We start from the raw sequence: 16,877 nt of genomic DNA on the forward strand, positions 1-16,877 counted from the left end.
GCTTTCTTGGGCACAGAGACTATGGTGGTCTCCTTGAAACATGCAGGTATTACAGACTTGGTCTGGGAGAGGTTGAAAATGTCAGTGAAGACACCTGACAGTTGGTCAGTGCATGCTCGGAGTACACGTCCTGGTAATCCGTCTGGCCCAGCGGCTTTGTGAATGTTGACCTGTTTAAAGGTTTTGTTCACATCGGCTACCGAGAGCGTTATTACACAGTCATCCAGAACACCTGGTGCTCTCGTGTATGCTTCAGTGTTGCTTGCCTCGAAGCGAGCATAAAAGGCATTTAGCTAGTCTTGTAGGCTTGCGTCACTGGGCAGCTTGCGGCTGGGTTTCCCTTTGTCGTCTGTAATAGTTTTCAAGCCCTGCCACATCCGACGAGCGTCAGAGCCGGTGTAGTATAATTCAATCTTAATCCTGTACTGACGCTTAGCTTGTTTGATGGTTCGTCTGAGGGCATAGTGGGATTTCTTATAAGTGTCTGGATTAGTCTCCCGCTCCTTGAAAGCAGCAGCTCTAGCCTTTAGCTCGATGCGGATGTTGCCTGCAATCCAAGGCAGATGCGGATGTTGCCTGCAATCCAATCCTGCAATCCAAGGCTTGGTTGGGATATGTACGTACAGTCACTGTGGGGACGACGTCGTTGATGCACTTATTGTTGAAGCCGATGACTGAGGTGGTGTATTCCTCAATGCCATTGGATGAATCCCGTAACAGTCTGTGCTAACAAAACAGTCCTGTAGTGTAGCATCCGTGTCATCTGACCCCTTCCGTATTGGGTGAGTCACTGGTACTTCCTGCTTTAATTTTAGCTTGTAAGCAGGAATCAGGAAGATAGAATTGTGGTCAGATTTGCCAAATGGAGGACGGGGGGGGAGCTTTGAATGCGACTCTGTGTGTGGAGTAAAGGTGGTCTAGAGTTTTGTTTTTCCTGGTTGCACATGTGACATGCTGGTAAAAACATTGTAAAACTGATTAAAGTTTTTCTGCATTGTTAGTCATTTATCAGATACTCTTATCCAGAGTGACTGAGCCCTCTCCTGTTACTCCCTGTTCACCCACGAAGTTTGCGGACGACACAACAGTGGTAGGCTTGATTATCAACAACGACGAGACGGTCTACAGGGAGGAGGTGAGGGCCCTCGGAGTGTGGTGTCAGGAAAGTAACCTCACTCTCAACGTCAACAAAACGAAGGAGATGATTGTGGACTTCAGGAAACAGCAGAGGGAGCACCCCCCTATCCACATCGACGGGACAGTAGTGGAGAGGGTAGTAAGTTTTAAGTTCCTCGGCGTACACATCACAGACAAACTGAATTGGTCCACCCACACAGACAGCGTGGTGAAGAAGGCGCAGCAGCACCTCTTCCACCTCAGGAGGCTGAAGAAATTCGGCTCATCACCAAAAGCACTCACAAACTTCTACAGACGCACAATCGAGAGCATCCTGTCGGGCTGTATCACCGCCTGGTACGGCAACTTCTCTGCCCACAACAATAAGGCTCTCCAGAGGGTAGTGAGGTCTGCACAACGCATCACCGGGGGCAAACTACCTGCCCTCCAGGACACCTACACCACCCGATGTCACAGGAAGGCCATAAAGATCATCAAGGACAACAACCACCTGAGCCACTGCCTGTTCACCCCGCTATCATCCAGAAGGTGAGGTCAGTACAGGTGCATCAAAGCTGGGACCGAGAGACTGAAAAACAGCTTCTATCTCAAGGCCATCAGACTGTTAAACAGCCACCACTAACATTGAGTGGCTGCTGCCGACACACTGACTCAACTCCAGCCACTTTAATAATGGGAATTGATGGAAATTGATGTAAAATATATCACTAGCCACTTTAAACTATGCTACTTAATATAATGTTTACATACTCTACATTACTCATCTCATATGTATATGTATATACTGTACTTAATATCATCTACTGCATCTTTATGTAATACATGTATCACTAGCCACTTTAAACTATGCCACTTTGTTTACATACTCATCTCATATGTATATACTGTACTTGGTACCATCTACTGCATCTTGCCTATGCCGCTCTGTACCATCACTCATTCATATATCTTTATGTACATATTATTTTCCCTTACACTTGTGTGTATAAGGTAGTAGTTGTGGAATTGTTAGGTTAGATTACTCGTTGGTTATTACTGCATTGTCGAAACTAGAAGCACAAGCATTTCGCTACACTTGCATTAACATCTGCTAACCATGTGTATGTGACCAATAACATCTGCTAACCATGTGTTTGTGACCAATAACATCTGCTAACCATGTGTATGTGACCAATAACATCTGCTAACCATGTGTATGTGACCATTAACATCTGCTAACCATGTGTATGTGACCATTAACATCTGCTAACCATGTGTTTGTGACCAATAACATCTGCTAACCATGTGTATGTGACCAATAACATCTGCTAACCATGTGTATGTGACCAATAACATCTGCTAACCATGTGACCATTAACATCTGCTAACCATGTGACCAATAACATCTTCTAACCAGGTGACCAATAACATCTCCTAACCATGTGTATGTCACCAATACATTTGATTTGATTTACAGTTAGTGCATTCATTTTAAGATGGCCTCATATCACAGTCAGAGTAAGTCAATTGTTCCTCAATGAAGTAGTAGTAGTAGTAGCTATCAGCAAGTCAGAACTAATAAGGGGAAAGTCAAGTGTGAGTGTTAGTTCGTGAAAGGCAAGTTGTTTTTTTGAGTGTTGAGGAGGGGGGGGGGGGTTTCTGTTTCACCCTATTCCCAATATATTACACGTTTTTTTGACCGGGGCCCATAGGTCTCTGGTCAGAAGTAATGCACTATATAGGGGATAGAATAGGGTGCTATTTGGGATGCACCGGTTGTTTCTGCAGCCGTCTTCAGTTTTCTCGATGCTCAGCTCGTCACCTGTCTGTGGGCTCCTCCAGACGGTGTCCATTTTGTACATCTGTTTACATTATCTGACCACAACAGGTATATTATTGGTTTGTTATCTTACAGTGCCGTTAGAAGGTTTTCACACCCCTTGACTTATTCCACATTTTGTTGTGTTACAAATGGATTAATTATCTCACCAATCTAGACACAAATACCCCATAATCGTTACTGATTCCACATTTTGTTGTGTTACAAATGGATTAATTATCTCACCAATCTACACACAAATACCCCATAATCGTTACTGATTACACATTTTGTACGGGTAACTTGTAACCGTAACCTACCCAACCCCGTGTAGGAAAACCCTGGTCTTTGTGGTGGAATCTGTGTTTGAAATGCACTGCTCGACCTTACAGATAAGTGTATGTGTGTGTATGAGGTACAGAGATGAGGTAAGTCCAACAATCAAAGCTAAATCACTTACTGCACACATTCCATGCAACTTATTGTGACGTGTTAAAGCACAGTTTTACTCCTGAACTTATTTAGGCATCGCCATAACAAACAGGTTGAATAATTATTGACTCAAGACATTAAAGCTTTTAATTTTTAATTTTTAAAACGTTGACATTATGGAGTATTGTGTGTCGGCCAGTGACACAATCTCAATTTAATCATTTTTTTAAAATTCAGACTGTAACACAACAAAATGTGTAAAAAGTCCAGGGGTGTGAACACTTTCTGAAGGGCGCTGCACATGTTAAGGGCGACTGTTTCTTAACCCCACAACAACAGCCTCTGTTCAGTTGACATGTGAGTCCATTGCTACCGGCCGCTTGACTCTACATGATACAATGTTGTCTTTGACGTTTTCTCTAAGCCTGCATCTTACGATCCCCCCTATAGCCCGAGGATATTACTGCTGGAGACAAAGCTTGAACTGTTTGTTCCTGTAACATTGGAAACTGAAAAGTTGAAACTCTTCAGAAGTTATAGACTCAGTTATTATGAACTCTTTTTTATTTTTGTCTTGGTCACATCTCTGAAAGTGTGTTCCCTTCACACACCTAATACCTCTGGTTCTGGCTTGTCTTTCATAACCTCTGTTTTATATTTTTATTTATTTAACCTTTATTTAACTAGGCAAGTCAGTTAAGAACAAATTCTTATTTTCAATGATGGCCTAGGAACAGTGGGTTAACTGCCTGTTCAGGGGCAGAATGACAGATTTGTACCTTGTCAGCTCGGGGTTTGAACTCGCAACCTTCCGGTTACTAGTCCAATGCTCTAACCACTAGGCTACCCTGCCACCCCAGTTTTATATTTGTAGGAATTTAGATTGTTCCACATCCGACGAGCGTCAGAGCCGGTGTAGTAGGGTACAGGATTAAGTAGGAATCCTACTCTGACGCTCGTCGGATGTGGCAGGGCTTGAAAACTATTACAGACTACAAAGGGAAACCCAGACGCGAGCCTACCAGACTAGCTAAATGCCTTTTATGTTTGCTTCGAGGCAAGCAACACTGAAGCATGTACGAGAGCACTAGCTGTTCTGGATGACTGTGTGATAACGCCCTCAGTAGTCTATGTGAGCAAGACCTTTAAACAGGTCAACATTCACAAAGCTTCGGAGCCAGACGGATTACCAGGATGTGTACTCAGAGCATGTGCGAACCAACTGGCAAGTGTCTTCATTGACATTTTCAACCTCTCCCTGACCAAGTCTGTAATACCTACATGTTTCAAGTGGCGAAGGTAACCTGCCTAAATGACTAGCGCCCCATAGCACTCACATCGGTAGCCATGAAGTGCTTTGAAAGGCTGGTCATGGCTCACATCAACAGCATCGTCCCAGATATCCTATACCAGGGCTGCCCAACCCTCTTCCTGGAGATCTACTGTCCTGTAGGTTTTCAGTCCAACCCTCTTCCTGGAGATCTACTGTCCTGTAGGTTTTCAGTCCAGCCCTCTTCCTGGAGATCTACTGTCCTGTAGGTTTTCAGTCTAGCCCTCTTCCTGGAGATCTACTGTCCTATAGGTTTTCAGTCCAGCCCTCTTCCTGGCGATCTACTGTCCTGTAGGTTTTCAGTCCAACCCTCTTCCTGGAGATCTTCTGTCCTGTAGGTTCAGTCCAACACTCTTCCTGGAGATCTTCTGTCCTGTGGATTTTCAGTCCAACCCTCTTCCTGGAGATCTACTGTCCTGTAGGTTTTCAGTCCAACCCTCTTCCTGGAGATCTACTGTCCTGTAGGTTTTCAGTCCAGCCCTCTTCCTGGAGATCTACTGTCCTGTAGGTTTTCAGTCTAGCCCTCTTCCTGGAGATCTACTGTCCTATAGGTTTTCAGTCCAGCCCTCTTCCTGGCGATCTACTGTCCTGTAGGTTTTCAGTCCAACCCTCTTCCTGGAGATCTTCTGTCCTGTAGGTTCAGTCCAACACTCTTCCTGGAGATCTTCTGTCCTGTGGATTTTCAGTCCAACCCTCTTCCTGGAGATCTACTGTCCTGTAGGTTTTCATTCCAACCCTCTTCCTGGAGATCTACTGTCCTGTAGGTTTTCTAATTTAACACACCTGATTCTACTTATTATCTGCTCAACAAGACCTTAACTAGCTGAATCAGATATGCTAAATTAGGGTTGGACTGAAAACCTATAGGACAGTAGATCTCCAGGAAGAGGGTTTGGCAGCCCTGCCCTAGACCCAATCCAATTTACACCCCCCCCCCCCAACAGATCCACAGATGACACAATCTAAATCGCACTCCAAACTGCCATTTCCCACCTGGACAAAAGGAACACCTGTGTGAGAATGCTGTTCATTGACTACAGCGCAGCGTTCAACACCATAGTGCCCACGAAGCTCATCACTAAGCTAAGGACTCTGGGACTAAACACCTCCCTCTGCAACTGGATGCTGGACTTCCTGACGGGCCGCCCCCAGGTGGTAAGGGTAGGCAACAACACGTCTGCCACTCTGATCCTCAACACTTGGGCCCCTCAGGGGTGTGTACTTAGTCCCTTGTGTACTTAGTCCCTTCCTGTACTCCCTGTTCACCCACCACTGGGTGGCTAAACATGACTCCAACACAATTGTTAAGTTTGCTGACGACACAACAATGGTAGGCCTGATCACCGACAACGATGAGACAGCCTATAGGGAGGAGGTCAGAGAACTGGCAGTATGGTGCCAGGACAACAACCTCTCCCTCAATGTGAGCAAGGCAAAAGGAGCTGATCGTGGACTACAGGAAAAGGTCGGGACGAACAGGCCCCCATTAACACCGACGGGACTGTAGTGCAGCGGGTCGAGAGTCACCAACGAACTACCATGGTCCAAACATACCAAGACAGTTGTGAAGAGGGCACAACAACAGCTTTTCCCCCTCAGGAGACTGAAAAGATTTGACATGGGTCCCCAGATCCTCAAAATGTTCTACAGCTGCACCATCGAGAGCATCCTGACCGGTTGCATCACCGCCTGGTATGGCAACTGCTCGGCATCTGACCGTAAGGCGCTACAGAGGGTAGTGCGAACGGCTCAGTATATCACTGGGACCAAGCTTCCTGCCATCCAGGACCTCTATACCAGGCGATGTCAGAGGATGTATAAAATTGTCAGAGATCCCAGTCAGACTGTTCTCTCTGCTACCGCACGGCAAGCGGTACCAGAGCACCAAATCTAGGACCAAAAGGCTCCTCTCAACAGCTTCTACCCCCAAGCCATAAGACTGCTGAACAATTAATCAAATAGCCAACGGACTATTTACATTGACCCCCCCCCCCCCCCATTTGTTTTGTACACTGCAGCTACATGCTGTTTATTATCTATGCATAATCACTTTACCCCTACCTACATGTACATATTACCTGGACTAACCTGTATCCCCGCACACTGACTTGGTACCGGTACCCGCTGTATAAAGCCTCCTTATTGTTATTTTATTGTGTTACTTTTTATAATTTTTTACTTTAGTTTATTTGGGAAATATTTTCTTAACTCTTCTCGAACTGCACTGTTGGTTAAGGGCTTGTAAGTAAATAATTTCACGGTAAAGTCTACACCTGTTGTATTTGACTCATGTGACAAATAAAGTTTGATTTTGTATTGATCTACACTGAAATCTGATGACAAACACACAGATCTTGTGGTGTCCCAGACTCCCGACTCCCAGACTCCCGACTCCCAGACTCCCGACTCCCCAACTCCCAGACTCCAGACTCCAGACTCCCAGACTCCCGACTCCCAGACTCCCAGACTCCCGACTCCCAGACTCCCGACTCCCCAACTCCCAGACTCCAGACTCCAGACTCCCAGACTCCCAGACTCCCAGACTCCCGACTCCGATTGGCTCCAGCAAGAAGTTAGCGGCAATCTATTCCCAAGTCGTCTCCACTGGCCGAGCACCCTTCCTCTTTCCTCGCGGCCATAGATTGTCTAAGATACTCGTTGAAGAGGTTTCAGATGTTTTCAAAATAATAATAATAACAATTAAATAATTATTTCAAAAACAAAACGTACATTAACAGCCTAAAAAGTTGCACAACTACTAATAGGCCTACAACTACTACAACTACTAATACCAACTAATAAAACCTACTGCTACAACTACTAATACCAACTGCTACAACTAATACCAAATAATAATACCAACTGCTACAACTACTAATACCAACTAATGAAACCAACTACTGCCACAACTACTAATACCAACTGCTACAACTACTAATACCAACTAATGAAACCAACTACTGCTACAACTACTAATACCAACTAATAAAACCAACTGCTACAACTACTAATACCAACTAATAAAACCAACTACTGCTACAACTACTAATACCAACTAATAAAACCAACTGCTACAACTACTAATACCAACTAATAAAACCAACTGCTACAACTACTAATAGGCCTACAACTACTACAACTACTAATACAACTACTAATACAACTACTACAACTACTAATACAACTAATGAAACTACTGCTACAACTACTAATACCAACTAATAAAACCAACTAATGAAACCTACTGCTACAACTACTAATACAACTACTAATACAACTGCTACAACTACTAATACCAACTAATAAAACCAACTGCTACAACTACTAATACCAACTAATAAAACCAACTGCTACAACTACTAATACCAACTAATAAAACCTACTGCTACAACTACTAATACAACTACTAATACCTACTGCTACAACTACTAATACAACTACTAATACCTACTGCTACAACTACTAATACAACTAATAAAACCTACTGCTACAACTACTAATACAACTACTAATACCTACTGCTACAACTACTAATACAACTAATGAAACCTACTGCTACAACTACTGCTACAACTAATAAAACCAACTACTGCTACAACTACTAATACAACTAATAAAACGAATACAACCTACTGCTGCAACTACTAATAAAACTACTGCTACAACTACTAATAAAACTACTGCTACAACTACTGATACAACTACTAAAACCTACTGCTACAACTACTAATAACTACTGCTACAACTACTAAAAACTACTGCTACAACTACTGCTACAACTACTAATAAAACTACTGCTCCAACTACTGATACAACTACTAAATCAAATCAAATCAAATTGTATTTGTCACATACACATGGTTAGCAGATGTTAATGCGAACTACTAATAACTACTGCTACAACTACTGCTACAACTACTGCTACAACTACTGCTACAACTACTAATACAACTAATACAACTACTGCTACAACTACTAATACAACTAATAAAACCTACTGCTACAACTACTAATAGGCCTACAACTACTAATACAACTACTGCTACAACTACTAATACAACTACTGCTACAACTACTAATACAACTAATAAAACCTACTGCTACAACTACTAATACAACTAATACAACTACTGCTACAACTACTAATACAACTACTGCTACAACTACTAATACAACTAATACAACTACTAATACAACTAATAAAACCTACTGCTACAACTACTAATACCAACTAATACAACTACTGCTACAACTACTAATACCAACTAATACAACTACTGCTACAACTACTAATACCAACTAATACAACTACTGCTACAACTAATAAAACCTACTGCTACAACTACTAATACCAACTAATACAACTACTGCTACAACTACTAATACCAACTAATACAACTACTGCTACAACTACTAATACCAACTAATACAACTACTGCTACAACTAATAAAACATACTGCTACAACTACTAATAAAACCTACTGCTACAACTACTGATACAACTACTAATACAACTAATACAACTACTGATACAACTACTAATACAACTACAACTACTAATACAACTAATAGTCCTGTTCTGTGAGCTCATGCGGCCTACCACTTCTCGGCTGAGCCGTTGTTCATCCTTGACGTTTCCACTTCACAGTAACAGCACTTACAGTTGAAGGGGCAGCTCTAGCTTGGCAGACATTTGACAAACTGACTTGTTGACTATGACGGTGCCACGTTGAAAGTCACTGAGCTCTTCAGTAAGGCAATTCATCTGCCAATGTTTGTCTATGGAGATTGCATGGCCGCACGCTCCACTTTATACACCTGTCAGCAACGGCCGTTGCTGAAAAAGCCGAATCCACTAATTTGAAGGGACGTCCACATACTTTTGTATATTAGTATATTTTAACTAATAAACGTTCAAAACCTAAAAAGGACCATCTCGGGTTAAATCTTCATTGACATTAATTTATCACGGACATAGGTTGCTACTCCCCCCACCTAGAGTGCACCTAAACAACCTGACCATTACGACATTTCTATTCGATCAAATAAACCTCACGTAGCAAATGAGCAATACATTTTTTTTTGATCAATTTTGACACGCTCTCATTGACCTGCATACAAAAATTCCTCACTTGGTGGATTTATTTCCGTGGACAGATTTTGGGCGGAGTAAAACCTCTCGCTTCGCCTCTTCCTCTCTGTAGTGGCGTAGAAACAACATGGTAGCGGCAACAGACGGAGCTTTCCGCGGCACAGACTAGCGATGCAATATTCTACACAGCGCGTCCTATTCACCGCATACACTGGACGACAGCCACAATAGTCAACTGCGAGTAATGAACAGGTATGTTTTGATGCATAATGTTTGTTTTCTTATCATGTGGTGGGGATAAATTAGCCTGATGTTTGACGCCGAGATATCTTCCCCCCCCTAGGTCCTAGAGACCGGGGCCAATAACCGTGACCGCGTCAATAACAAGGCATAACGCAGATTTCTCTTTCATAGAAAGGCTACCGTTTGTCTAATTGTTTAAGGCAGGCTAAACTCACAGGTAGGATGTCTGGTGTTTGTCAAATCCAGCCATCAAAGCTGAAATGACTGCACACGCCATGTAGCCGACACTTGGTTGACCATAAATAATGTATGCATGCATGTGCGCGCCCATTCAATGCCCTAGCATCATTTTCAATGCCTCCGTCACATGAAGGGCACCTATAGCCTTTATAATGTATAGGCTACATTGAGCAATAATTCACATCACAATATGTTCCAGTCCCCGCCCCGGTGAGAGGTAAACCCCCCCTCCCCAGTGTGATGTCTCTGTTGTATCTTCGTCACTGACCAGAGAAGCCCAGGGTGACTCTGACAAAGAGACACAGACTATTCATCACATGCCTGCCTTGCTACAGGTTTTCCCCCAATTAAACTTGACACCAGTCTATTGTAAGCTATTGATTAAACCAAATGCACACGCAGGACATAAAAGACAAGCTGTAGAATAATAAGCATTGATTGTGTTGATTTTGACAATGTAGTTGGAGACCAGCTGTAGTACTCATGGTCATATCATGAACGAATGGTATCAGAATGACTTGTGTGTGTGGTAGGAGGATGGACTAAATATCCTGCAGATTTGATTAGATTTGGAACACTGTTAGACCCTTGTCTGTCTTGTCTACCACTGATGTTTTGGGGACAAGTCTTCTGCATATCATCACCAACACCCTGGTACAAAAAACAGAGTTAGTCATTCGTTACATCCCAAATGGCACCCTATTCCCTATATAGTACACTACTTTTGACCTGAGGTCTATATAGGGAATAGGGTGCCATTTGGGACTGCATCTTTGACTAATTTGTGCAGCAGCATTTAACACGGTGACCTTGTTGGAGGATGTAGGCTAACAGAATCATCAATCTCTGTATCTGAGAACATGGGCAATTCCACGGTAACAGAATCATCACTCTCTGTATCTGAGAACATGGGTAATTCCACGTTAACAGAATCATCACTCTCTGTATCTGAGAACATGGGCAATTCCACGTTAACAGAATCATCACTCTCTGTATCTGAGAACATGGACAATTCCACGTTAACAGAATCATCACTCTCTGTATCTGAGAACATGGACAATTCCACGTTAACAGAATCATCACTCTCTGTATCTGAGAACATGGACAATTCCACGGTAACAGAATCATCACTCTCTGTATCTGAGAACATGGGCAATTCCACGTTAACAGAATCATCACTCTCTGTATCTGAGAACATGGGCAATTCCACGTTAACAGAATGATACTGAGACTCGGATTGTATATCAAAAAAATGTATGCTTTGTTTAACTTCGTTAATACAACTCTATGTCCAAGGACAATTTTTAAAAATCCTTTCCATGGATAATTTTACAGAAGCACATTTTACTTAAAGAACAGATTTTTATGTATTTATTTAATTTAACCTTTATCTAACGAGGCAAGTCAGTTAAGAACAAATTCTTCATTACAATGACGGCCTATCAAAAGGCAAAGGCCTCCTGCGGGGACGCGGGCCTGGGATTTAAAATAAAAAGTATATATAAATATAGGACAAAACACACATCACAACAAGAGAGACAACACTACATAGTAGAGGTTGACCGATTAATCGGAATTGCCGATTAATTAGGCCTGATGTCAAGTTTTCATAACAATCGGAAATCGGTATATGGTATATGAGCGATGGTAGGCAGCAGCAGGCTCGTACGCATTCATTCAAACAGCACTTTCGTGCATTTTGCCAGCAGCTCTTCACAATGCTTCGAGCATTGCGCTGTTTATGACTTCAAGCCTATCAACCCCGGAGATTAGGCTGGTGTAACCGATGTGAAATGGCTAGCTAGTTAGAGGGGTGTGCGCTAATAGAGTTTCAATCGGTGACGTCACTCGCTCTGAGACTTGGAGTAGTTGTTCCCCATGATCTGCAAGGGCTGCGGCTTTTGTGGAGCGATGGGTAACGCTGCTTCGAGTGTGGCTGTTGTCGATGTGTTCCTGGTTCGAGCCCAGGTAGGGGCGAGGAGCGGGACAGAAGCTATACTGTTACACTGGCAATACTAAAGTGCCTATAAGAACATCCAATAGTCAAAGGTTAATGAAATACAAATGGTATAGAGAGAAATAGTCCTATAATTCCTATAATAACTACAACCTTAAACGTCTTACCTGGGAATATTGAAGACTCATGTTAAAAGGAACCACCAGCTTTCATATGTTCTCATGTTCTGAGCAAGGAACTTAAATGTTAGCTTTCTTACATGGCACATATTGCACTTTTACTTTATTCTCCAACACTTTGTTTTTGCATTATTTAAACCAAATCGAACATGTTTCATTATTTATTTGAGGCTAAATTGATTTTATTGATGTATTATATTAAGTTAAAATAAGTGTTCATTCAGTATTGTTCTAATTGTCATTATTACAAATAAATGTAAAAAAGTCGGCCGATTAATCGGTATCGGCTTTTTTTCCTTCTTTCCAATAATCGGTATTGGCGTTGAAAAATCATAATCGGTCGACCTCTACTACATAGACCTAAGACAACAACATAGCAACACATGACAACTCGCATGGTAGCCACACAACATGGTAGCATCACAAAACATGGTATAAACATTATTGGGCACAGTCAACACCAAAACACGCAAGAAGGTAGAGACAACAATTGATCACGCGAAGCAGCCACAACTGTCAGTAAGAGTGTCCATGATTGAGTCTTTGAATGTAGAGATTGAGATAAAACTGTCCAGTTTGAGTGTTTGTTGCGGTTCGTTCCAGTCTCTAGCTGCAGTGAACTGAAAAGAGGAGCGACCCAGGGACCTTTAACAGAATGTGACTGGCAGAACGGGTGTTGTATGTGGAGGATGAGGGCTGCAGAAGGCATCTCGGATAGGGGGGAGTGGGTCCTAAGAGGGTTTTATAAATAACCATCAACTAGTGGGTCTTGCGACGGGTTTACAGAGATGACCAGTTTACAGAGGAATACAGAGTGTCCTATAAGGAGCATTGGTGGCAAATTTGATTGCCGAATGGTAAAGAACATCTAGCCGCTCAAGAGCACTCTTACCTGCCGATCTATAAATTATGTCTCTGTAAACTAGCATGGGTAGGATGGTCATCTGAATCAGGGTTAGTTTGGCAGCTGGGGTGAAAGAGGAGCGATTGCGATAGAGGAAACCAAGTCTAGATTTAACTTTAGCCTGCAGCTTTGATATGTGCTGAGAGAAGGACAGTGCACCGTCTAGCCATACTCGCAAGTACTTGTATGAGGTGACTACCTCAAGCTCTAAACCCTCAGAGGTAGTAGTCACACCTGTGGAAAGAGGGGCATGCTTCTTACCAAACCACATGAGCTTTGTTTTGGAGGTGTTCCGAACTAGGTTAAGGGTAGAGAAAGCCTTGTTGGACACTAAGAAAGCTTTGTTGTAGAGCGTTTAACACAACATTCGGGGAGGGGCCAGCTGAGTATAAGACTGTATCATCTGCATATAAATGGGTGAGAGCACTGAGCTATGTTGTTGATGTAAATTGAGAAGAGCGTGGGGCAGAGGATCGAGCCTTGGGGTACTCCCTTGGTGACAGGCAGTGGCTGAGACAGCATATTTTCTGACTTTATACACTGCGCTCTTTGAGAGGGGTAGTTAGCAAACCAGCCAAAAGACCCCTCAGAGACACCAATACTCCTTAGTCGGCCCACAAGAATGGAATGGTCTACCGTATCAAAAGCTTTGGCCAAGTCAATAAAAATAGCAGCACAACATTGCATAGAATCAAGGGCAATGGTTACATCCTTAAGGACCTTTAAAGTTTCAATGCCACATCCAAAACCTGAGCGGAAACCAGATTGCGTACCCGAGAGAATACTATAGACATCAAGAAAGCCAGTCAATTGACAAGTTTTTCCAACACTTTTGTCAGTTTATAAACAGGACAAATATAGAAATAGCACTATAAGTTAGGATCAGCTTGTTCTCCCCCTTTAAATAAAGAATGAACCAAGTAATGGGAACCTCCCTAGAAAGGAGAGACAGGCAGCAACCTTAAAGAAGAAAGGGACTAAACCATCTCACCCAGATGGGGGTCAAGTTTAACTTAGGGCTAGGGATCCCGCTAGCGTGAGACTGGAGGGCACACAATTTCAAATAAATAATCATAAATATTATGGATTTTAAACATTTATGTATATATAAATGTCTTATATCGTCTGAAAGCTTTAAATTCTTGTTTAATCTAACTGCACTGTCCGATTTACATTAGTTTATAGGGCTAGTGTTACGTTCCCTGGGGAACGTAACAGCCAGGGATCCCGCTAGCGTGAGACTGGAGGGCACACAATTTCAAATAAATAATCATAAATATTATGGATTTTAAACATTTATGTATATATAAATGTCTTATATCGTCTGAAAGCTTTAAATTCTTGTTTAATCTAACTGCACTGTCCGATTTACATTAGTTTATAGGGCTAGTGTTACGTTCCCTGGGGAACGTAACAGCTAGGGATCCCGCTAGCGTGAGACTGGAGGGCACACAATTTCAAATAAATAATCATAAATATTATGGATTTTAAACATTTATGTATATATAAATGTCTTATATCGTCTGAAAGCTTTAAATTCTTGTTTAATCTAACTGCACTGTCCGATTTACATTAGTTTATAGGGCTAGTGTTACGTTCCCTGGGGAACGTAACAGCCAGGGATCCCGCTAGCGTGAGACTGGAGGGCACACAATTTCAAATAAATAATCATAAATATTATGGATTTTAAACATTTATGTATATATAAATGTCTTATATCGTCTGAAAGCTTTAAATTCTTGTTTAAGTTAACTGCACTGTCCGATTTACATGAGTTTATACAACGAAAACATGCCATGCGATTGTTTGAGGACGGCGGAAGTGGAGAGAAAAAAGGGGCCTAGCCCTAAGAAGCCCCTTTAGCACCTCGGACTCAGTGACTGCCTGGAGGGAGAAACTTTGTAGTGGGGCAGGGGGAAAAGAGGGAGAAGCATCAGGGATAGTCGCACTAGAAGAAAAATGGAAAGCAGATGCAAAGTTCGATAACAGAACGATGTCACAAACCGCACGAACAGTCATTCTGTTGTTACCAAACTTTGCATCGGCACTTTTTTAAATGTGTTTTTGTAATATTTTCTGTGGGAATTGTTAAAAGTAATCCGTTGTGCATAGAGTTGTATGGTTTGTTTAACTTTGGTTTTGGTTTGACATTTTTAAAGTGAGAAATGTGAGTGTCAGCATCATTCTGTTACCGTGGAATCGCCCATATAGGGACCTTTAATATGACTGTGACCTTCCAGGCTAGCTAGCTGCATCACGATCTCATCCCCTACTGCTCTCTCAACAGTCCAGACATTATTGCAGCAATGCTGTCCAGACCCAAATGGTTGGCCCTAGCCTTGCCTTGTCCTGTCCTGGCCCTATCCTGGCCGTGTCCTCGCCCTGTCCTGGCCCTGTCCTCGCCCTGTCCTGGCCCTGTCCTCGCCTTATCTTGGCCCTATTGCTTTGTACCTGCATAGTAACATTAGTGTACACAATTATCGTGAAGCGTTACCTACAGTCCCTTCAAAGTATTCATTCCCTTGACTTATTCCATGTTTTCTGTTACAGACTGAATTCAAAATGGATGACATTGATTTTCTCATCCATCGACACACAATACCCCCATAATGACAAAGTAAAAACATGTTTTTTAGAAATCTTTGCAAATTTATTGAAAATGTAAATACAGAAATGAGAATCACCTTTGGCAGTGAGTCTTTCTGGGTAAGTCTCTAAGAGCTTTGCACACCTGGATTGTACAACATTATTCTTAACAAAAAAAAAATCAAATTGGTTGTTGGTCATTGCTAGACAAATATTTTCAAGTCTTGCCATAGATTTGCAAGCAGATTTAAGTCAAAACTGTAACTCGACCACTCAGGATCATTCACTGTTCTTGGTAAACCACTCCAGTGTAGATTTGGCCTTGTGTTTTAGGCTATTGTCCTGCATAGCTCTACTCCCTTTCTTTTTATCCTGAAAAACTCCCAAGTCCTTAATGATTACAAGCATACCCATAACATGATGCAGCCACGATTATGCTTGAAAATATGGAGAGTGGTTCTCCGTAATGTATTGGATTTCCCCGAAACATAACACTTTCTATTCAAGACAAAAATGTTGTTGCTTTGCCACGTTATTATTGCAGTTTTACTTTACTGCCTTGTTGCAAACAGGATGCATGTTTTGGAATATTTTTATTCTATACAGGCTTCTTTCTTTTCACTCTGTCATTTAGGTTAGTATTGTGGAGTAACTACAATGTTGATCCATCCTCAGTTTTGTCCTATCACAGCCATGAAACTCGAACTGTTTTAAAGTCACCATTGGCCCCATGGTGAAATCACTGAGCGGTTTCCTTCCTCTCCGGCAACTGAGTTAGGAAGGACGCCTGTATCTTTGTAGTGACTGGATGTATTGATACACCATCCAAAGTGTAATTAATAACTTCACCATGTTCAAAGGGATATTCAATATCTGCTTTAAAAAAAAACACATCTACCAATAGGTGCCCTTCTTTGCGAGGCATTGGAAAACCTCACTGGTCTTTGTGGTTGAATATGTGTTTGAAATTCACTGCTC

General features: G+C 42.2%; 1 protein-coding gene across 3 annotated transcripts in view; it reads left to right on the forward strand.

Moving 5' to 3' along the window:
- The first annotated feature begins 9,881 nt into the window (after nt 1–9,881).
- LOC109885904 (T-lymphoma invasion and metastasis-inducing protein 1) overlaps nt 9,882–16,877 on the forward strand; it is a 202,976-nt gene continuing 195,980 nt past the window's right edge. For all 3 annotated transcript variants that reach the window (XM_031791258.1, XM_031791260.1, XM_031791261.1), the window contains exon 1: nt 9,882–10,042. The gene's annotated coding sequence lies outside the window, so the exon portion shown is untranslated. The remainder of the gene's footprint in view (nt 10,043–16,877) is intronic.

Source organism: Oncorhynchus kisutch, linkage group LG15, assembly GCF_002021735.2.
Source record: "Oncorhynchus kisutch isolate 150728-3 linkage group LG15, Okis_V2, whole genome shotgun sequence".
Taxonomy (NCBI): Eukaryota; Metazoa; Chordata; class Actinopteri; order Salmoniformes; family Salmonidae; genus Oncorhynchus; species Oncorhynchus kisutch.